The sequence below is a fragment of the Vigna radiata genome, unplaced genomic scaffold, assembly GCF_000741045.1.
Source record: "Vigna radiata var. radiata cultivar VC1973A unplaced genomic scaffold, Vradiata_ver6 scaffold_23, whole genome shotgun sequence".
In the NCBI taxonomy this organism is placed as follows: domain Eukaryota; kingdom Viridiplantae; phylum Streptophyta; class Magnoliopsida; order Fabales; family Fabaceae; genus Vigna; species Vigna radiata.
The window spans coordinates 1,614,515-1,622,367 of record NW_014541837.1 but is presented as its reverse complement, the minus strand read 5'-3'; the positions used below and the strand labels follow the sequence as shown (position 1 = coordinate 1,622,367).

The 7,853-nt window shown below is 38.5% G+C and overlaps 1 pseudogene; it reads right to left on the bottom strand.

The window, feature by feature from the left end:
• Positions 1-7,356, bottom strand: part of LOC106778518 — an 18,086-nt pseudogene extending 10,730 nt beyond the window's left edge.
• Between the last annotated feature and the right edge of the window lie 497 nt (positions 7,357-7,853).

The following is a 7,853-nucleotide window of genomic DNA, read 5'->3' as shown; positions in this document are numbered from 1 at the left end:
GATAACCACAAAGGTGGGTCATGAAGCCCAACCAGTGGTTATAAAAAGGTGTACCGGACGGTTGCTTTATAGAGATACCGAACGGTCACCATAAAGGAAAGGATAACCACAAAGGTGGTCATGAAGCCCAACCAGTGGTTATAAAAAGGTGTACCGGACGGTAGCTGTATAAAGATACCGAACGGTAACCATAGGATATTATCAGCCCCCCTCAAGTTAGGCGTAAATGTTTTGGAGACCCAGCTTGGAACGAAGATGTTGAAAATTAGGAGGTGGTAACGGTTTAGTTAATATGTCGGCAATTTGCATAGTAGTGGAGATGGGAAGAAGCTTGATTAGCCCAGCTGCAACCTTTTCACGTACGATGTGGCAGTCAATGTCAATGTGCGTTGTACGTTCATGAAAAACTTGATTAGAGGCAATTTGGATGGCAGATTGGTTGTCACAATAGATGAGGGCAGGAGTTGTGTAAGTAACGTGGAGATCATGGAGTAGATATGTAAGCCACTGCATTTCACACACAGTGCTAGTGAGCGAACGGTATTCGGCTTCAGAAGAACTACGGGAGACAGTCGGTTGTTTCTTTGAACGCCAGGAAATAAGAGAGTTTCCAAGATAGATAGTGAAACCAGTGACCGAACGGCGAGTGTTAGGGCAGGTGGCCCAATCAGAGTCACAAAAAGCTTTTAGTTGAATAGTAGAATTGCACGGAAAGTGAATACCAGTACCGGGGGTACCTTTGAGATACCGTAGGATACGAGTTGTGGCTTGTTGATGAGCAGTCGTGGGGGCAGACATAAATTGACTGAGATGATTGACGGCAAAAGTAATGTCCGGACGAGTGGTAGTAAGGTAGATAAGTTTTCCAATAAGACGTCGATAAGAGGCAGCAACATCACCATTCAAAGCCTGATCAATATTAGTGGCAGTACTTCTATGAACCATGGGAGTAGGGACAGGGGAGCTGTCAAGCATGCCAGTTTCAGCAAGAAGATCAAGGACATATTTTCTTTGGCTAAGGTGGATGCCTTTGGAGTTGCGAGCAACTTCAAGGCCGAGGAAGTAAGTTAGATGACCAAGATTTTTGATGCGAAAAGTTGAGTGGAGAAGATTGGTGATGCGTTCGATTTCTTCATCATTGTTGCCGGTTATGAGTATGTCATCAACATAAATGAGAAGTGTCGTAATGTATTGTCCATTATGTTGCAAGAAAAGAGAATTGTCAGAGGTTGAACATTTATAATTATGTGACAATAAGAAAGTGTGTAACTTAGCATACCATTGCCGGCCGGCTTGTTTAAGACCATATAAAGATCTCTGTAGTTTGCAAACTTGATTCGGTGTGGAAGTGGTAAGACCAGGGGGAACTTTCATATAGACATCTTCATGAAGATCACCATGGAGAAAAGCGTTGTTAACATCCAACTGTTTTAGTGACCAATTTTGTGTGGCGGTTATGGCAAGAAGGAGCCGAACGGTAGTGAGCTTGGCAACAGGAGCAAAGGTTTCTAAGTAATCCAACCCTTCTATCTGGTTGTATCCTTTGGCGACCAGACGTGCTTTATTGCGATCGATAGAGCCGTCAGAGTTATATTTAATTTTGTAAACCCATCGACAACCAATAGCAATTTTATCAGGGGGTAAGGTGGTTAATACCCAAGTATTGTTAGCCTGTAGGGCATCAAGTTCAAGACGCATGGCAGTAACCCATTCGGGATTTTTAGAAGCAACAGAATAAGAATTTGGTTCAGCATTAGAAGTGATAGACAAAATTGTATGTTTGAAGTGTTTCGAAAGACGATTGTAGCAAAGATAATTCATGATGGGGTAACGGACAACGCTATTAGTTTTATAATCTTTTAAGTAAGTCGGTGTCGTTCGGGGTCTAGAAGATCGTCTGACACTTTCAGAGGAGTTATTACAAGTATTATCAAGTTGAGTTATATCTGTAGGTGTGTTATGAGAGCCAGTTGATGAATCAGGAACCAAATTACCGGACGGTCTATCAGCAGTAGAAGAACCGAGCGGTATATCGGTAGCAGTGGGGCCGTTCGGTAGGAGATAATCATAATTATGGGTGTAATTATTTGGTAGAGGAAGAGATAAGGAACTGTCGGTTTTTTGAAGATTGTGATATGGAAAAATATTTTCATGAAAAACAACATTACGAGAGACTTCAACCTTATGATTTTTGAGATTTAGGAAAAGATAACCTTTTGTGTGTTGTTTAAAACCTAAGAAAATTCCAGGAACAGCACGATCATCAAATTTCTTTCTGTGAGCAGTAATAGTGTTGGCATAGCAGAGGCAACCAAAAACACGCAACATGGATAGGTCACAAGAAGACCCATGAAGACGATCATGTGGCGTATCGTTTTGTAGAACAGGTGTGGGCATATGATTTATTAGAAACACAGCATGTTGAGCTGCATAACACCAGAAAACAGTGGGTAAATTTGAATGAAAAAGGAGGGCACGTGTGATATTTAAGATGTGTTGGTGTTTGCGTTCAACAACACCATTTTGTTCAGGTGTTTCGACGCAAGTGGTTTGATGATTAATGCCCTTATTTGAGAAAAGTTCATGCATATTAAACTCAACACCATTATCAGTTCGTATTATTTTAACCTTTTTATTAAACTGAGTTTCTATATTGCAGAGAAAAGTAAGAATATGGTTTTTAACAGAAGATTTATCTAGCATAGGTATAATCCAAGTATAACGGGAAAAGTCATCAACTATGGTCAACAGATATTTAAAACCATTCATAGAAGCAGTGCTGGGACCCCATATGTCAATATGCAGTAGATGAAAAGAGCATGATGAATGAGATGTACTAGCAGCATAGGGAAGTTTCTTTTGTTTAGCACGATGACACGCATCACAAGGAATTTGAGTGTCATTTGTTATATAAGCATGTTTATTTTGCAAAAGATGTAATCTATCATTTGAAAGGTGTCCAAAACGAGCATGCCACAAATTTGGAGTCTGAATAGAGCATATTAAAGGACTACAATTAGTATCATGTTTACAAACAGAAGAGTCAAAGAGATATAATCCATTGTGATGTCTAATCAAACCAATCTTCTCTTGATTTTGGGTGTCCTGCATAATGCAGCCAGAAGGAGAGAAAATTAGTGTACAATTAGTGTTGGCAATAAACTGTGAGACAGATATTAAATTGAATGAGAAATTAGGAATATATAGCACATTGAAAATATGGAGTTTAGAGTGTAACCGAACGGTGCCCTTGTAATGAGCTTGTAGAATTTTTCCATTTGGTAATGTTATCGAAATAGGGGTAATCTTTTGATAAGAAGAAAAGAGTTTTAAAGAGATACAAACATGATCGGTGGCACCCGAATCAAGGAGCCATGTATTACTGGAATTAGCGTGAAGAGCAGAAACAATATTACCTGGGGAAGTGTTGGTGGAGAGAGTCCCTACTTGATTAATGTGAACATTGGGAGCATTAGATTCAGATTTGTTGAACAGGTCGACAAGAATTTTGTATTGTTGAGGTGTTAGTTGAACGGTTTCGGTAGAAGAATGATTAGGAGCCAATCCGTTCGGTTGAATATCATCACTGGCGGTTGAAATGTTATGAATCTGGCCGAGTTTGTTATTGGAAAACTTATGGCCAGGGGGATATCCATGTTTCTTGAAACACACATCAATGGTATGACCATTTTTACGACAGTATGTGCAAATCTTTCGACTGTTATTGTTGGTGGTCTTAGCGTTCCGGTGATCTTGGTTTGGAAAACCATGTTTTTTGAAGCAGGTGTTTTCTTGGTGACCACCCCGATTGCAGTAGGTGCAAGTAATAGTGGTAGAATTAGTTTGCATACTAGCAGTAACATGATCAGTCATGATCTGACGTTCTTGTTGGATAATAAGAGAAAAAATTTTCGAAATAGGAGGAAGAGGGTCAAGAAGGAGAATATGAGATTGTATATTGGTATACTGAGAATTCAAACCTCGTAGAAGTTGCATTGCACGGTCTTCGTGTTTCCGTTGAGAAAGAATTGAAGAAACAGTGCAAGAACATTTTGATTTACAGATACAGATAGGATCTGGGCGGAAACTATCAAGTTCATCCCAAATGATTCTGAGTTTGGTAAAATACTCAGTGACCGAAAGTTCGCCTTGGGACAGGGTGGTGGCTTCCATTTGTAATGTGGAGATCCTTGCAAGGTCACCTTGGGCAAAACGGATCTTCAGGTCGTTCCATATGTCGAAAGCATTGTCCATCCAAATGATGCTTTCACGGATGAAGGGAGAAACCGAATGTAACAGCCAAGAAACCACCATACTATTGCAGCGGAACCAAGCATGAAACGTAGCATCAGTCTGTGCAGGTTGAGTCGCAGATCCAAGAACGAATTCCACCTTGTTCTTTGCAGAAAGAGCTGTAACGAAGGATCTGTTCCATGAATGATAGTTTGTGTTGTTGAGCACAGGTGAAACAAGGGAAATTGCTGGGTTTTCGTTGGGGTGAAGATAAAGGTATGAATGTGGAGATTCGTGGGTTTGGGTATTGGCTTCAGGGGTAGCCATTCAAGGAGAAAAGAAGGAAAACAAGAACAAGATTGCAGAAAGAATTAGAGAACAGCAGAGATAACTTCTGATACCATCATAGATTCATAGCGCAGTAAAAAGAAAAGTATGAAGGAAGAGAAGAGAGAAGCCAAAGAAAAAGAAGGTAGTATAGATTGAAATGAGATTGAATTGAATTACAAGTACAGAAAGAGTGAAAAATATAAAGGAAAGGATAACCACGAAGGCCCAACTGAGTGGTTATAAGAAAGGTGTACCGGACGGTAGCTGTTCAGAGATACCGAGCGGTAACCATAAAGTATTATCATAACCACAAAAGTAGGTCATGAAGCCCAACCAGTGGTTATAAAGAAGGTGTACCGGACGGTTGCTTTATAGAGATACCGAACGGTCACCATAAAGGAAAGGATAACCACAAAGGTGGGTCATGAAGCCCAACCAGTGGTTATAAAAAGGTGTACCGGACGGTTGCTTTATAGAGATACCGAACGGTCACCATAAAGGAAAGGATAACCACAAAGGTGGTCATGAAGCCCAACCAGTGGTTATAAAAAGGTGTACCGGACGGTTGCTGTTCAGAGATACCGAGCGGTAACCATAAAGTATTATCATAACCACAAAAGTAGGTCATGAAGCCCAACCAGTGGTTATAAAGAAGGTGTACCGGACGGTTGCTTTATAGAGACCCAACCAGTGGTTATAAAGAAGGTGTACCGGACGGTTGCTTTATAGAGATACCGAACGGTCACCATAAAAGAAAGGATAACCACAAAGGTGGGTCATGAAGCCCAACCAGTGGTTATAAAAAGGTGTACCGGACGGTTGCTTTATAGAGATACCGAACGGTCACCATAAAAGAAAGGATAACCACAAAGGTGGGTCATGAAGCCCAACCAGTGGTTATAAAAAGGTGTACCGGACGGTAGCTGTATAAAAATACCGAACGGTAACCATAGGATATTATCATATCATACAAGGGAAACAAGAAGTTAAGACTCCATTAGCTTTATACTCCTCATATGTTGGAATGTAACGCTCATGACACCATTTTGCTTCAACCATGTACCCTTTTGTTTGGTTATAAACCTGCATGTAAAATAACTAATAATCTGATAAGATAAACTGAATCAAGTAAAGAAGCACTCAAAAGTTGAAAAATTGAAATTAGAATAATCATACAGCTTGCTTAAAATGTGGCACCACAAAGCTTGATTTTCCATTCTCTCTTGTCAGCAACTCTATTTCTTCACACAGTTGTAGAACTGTTTCAAATACCACTTTCATACACTCTGGCAGAGATCGAATGTGACTAATATCCCATCTGAAATTTAGAAGGAAGGAATTATTCTAAGAAATCTTAATGTTAGATCATGAGCTAAGTCAACACACACACACACACATATATATATATATATATATAAAGTCATTTTCACATTAAAATATGTAAGATCTAGTTTGTGAAACACATCAACCTCTGAATTGCTTTTGTGAAGAGTTCAAGTTCTTGAACTGTTCCATAAGCATCATATGTATCATCTAGAAGACAGATAACCTGGATCAATTTTCCCACAAACGTTCTTGCAAAGCTGTATTCAGGCTTGTAGGACATTGCCAAACACCAAATATAGTTTTCAACCGATCTGTCTCTTGCGTAAGGGACCAGAGTCACAAAGTTTGAATCTTTCCTCCACCTATTAAAATAAATTACGACTCAACAATTTGAGTATACTTTGTTCTGTATGATCTAAAACTTTTTGATGAACAGTGTATTTCAATATACTATATATGCATAGAAATTTAAAGGCAGAAGGCTTACTTGGTGATATGACCTATTTCTTTCTTATGCAATTTTTGAAGAAGGTTGAAATCTACTTTTGCAAAGATCAATAGGGTTTCATTATGGGAAGGATCTTGTTCAAAGAGGGTCATGTAATGCCTTATCTCAAACCTAGGTAGACTCCTGTAAAAAGGTCGCCTTAAGCAATGGTTGATTTGTGCAGCAACAGATGGACTTAGTTGTTTTACCAAGGACTTGAGTTTAGTTTTTGAGAAATCACATGCTTCTTCTAGAACGTCATCTTCAGGAATTCTCAGATGTGAAGCTTCATACAAACTACACAAGCCTTGAACATCGCTGGCAAGCGTTTCATTGAAGCTTCCTTGGCCATTTTTAAATTTCTTAAATACATCTGTTCAGATATTGAACATACATATAAGAAACAAACCTATTTTATGTGTATACATATATATGTATATATATTTTTTTTTCTTAAACATCAAAGAGAAAGTTCTACATCTACGTACCTGATGAAATTCCATATCCTTGTTGCCTTAACAAACGAAAGAGTAGAGCAATAAAGTGATAATCACCATGTTCATTGATCGTGTTGTGTTGTGTGAAAGTGTTGTAAATTTGTTCCAACGCCTGGTTAATTTCTTGTTGAAAGTGATATGATACGCCTAAACGTTGGATTGAGTCAATGAAGTTTAATTTTTGTACGATGTTTTGATTCAATGATGATTGAAATATTGATTTGACCTTCTCTTTTAGTTTTTCTGCTTGCCGCTTCATATTGTCATCGGTTTCCTGCAAAGAATTAACCGTTATCGATTATTAAATAAAGTAATGAATTTATAGCTACCTGAATAAAAATTATATATGAACATAATAGAAATAATTAATACCTTGGATTGAGAAGCATATTGAAGGAAAGTGTCTCCCCATATTGTAGGAGCATAACTCACGCAAGGTCGTCTGAGTTCAGCTACTGCAAGTATTGAAGATGGAAGGGACATCTTATGCTTATTACAAAGTGCTTCGTATGAAAAAGTGTATTTTATTGAGGGTCCAAACATTTGGCTACGTATTTATATGATGAGAACATTAAACTGAGAACATTTACGTATGAAAAAGTGTAGTTTGTTGAGGGTCCAAACACTAGACTTGTCAAAGAGGCCCTATTATAGGTCCTGGCCCTAGCCCATGTGGGTTGGGGCCAAAAAAGCCCACAGGGCCAAAAGTGCCCCTTATTAAAAAAGCCTCCAGGGTTAAAAAGCCCCAAAGCCCTGTGGGTCAGGGTCAGCCCATGGGCTTTCTGTTTTACAAAAAAAAATTAAATATCCAACAATAAATTACATTTTTGCAGAGAAAATGAACATTTATGTTAAGTGTTATAACTTGGAAAATACATGTAAGCATANATGTAAGCATCTTTCTTTTACTTTAATAAATATTTTTACATAATTATTAATTAAAAAATAATAAATAGGATTTCATATTTTTCATCCCTAAA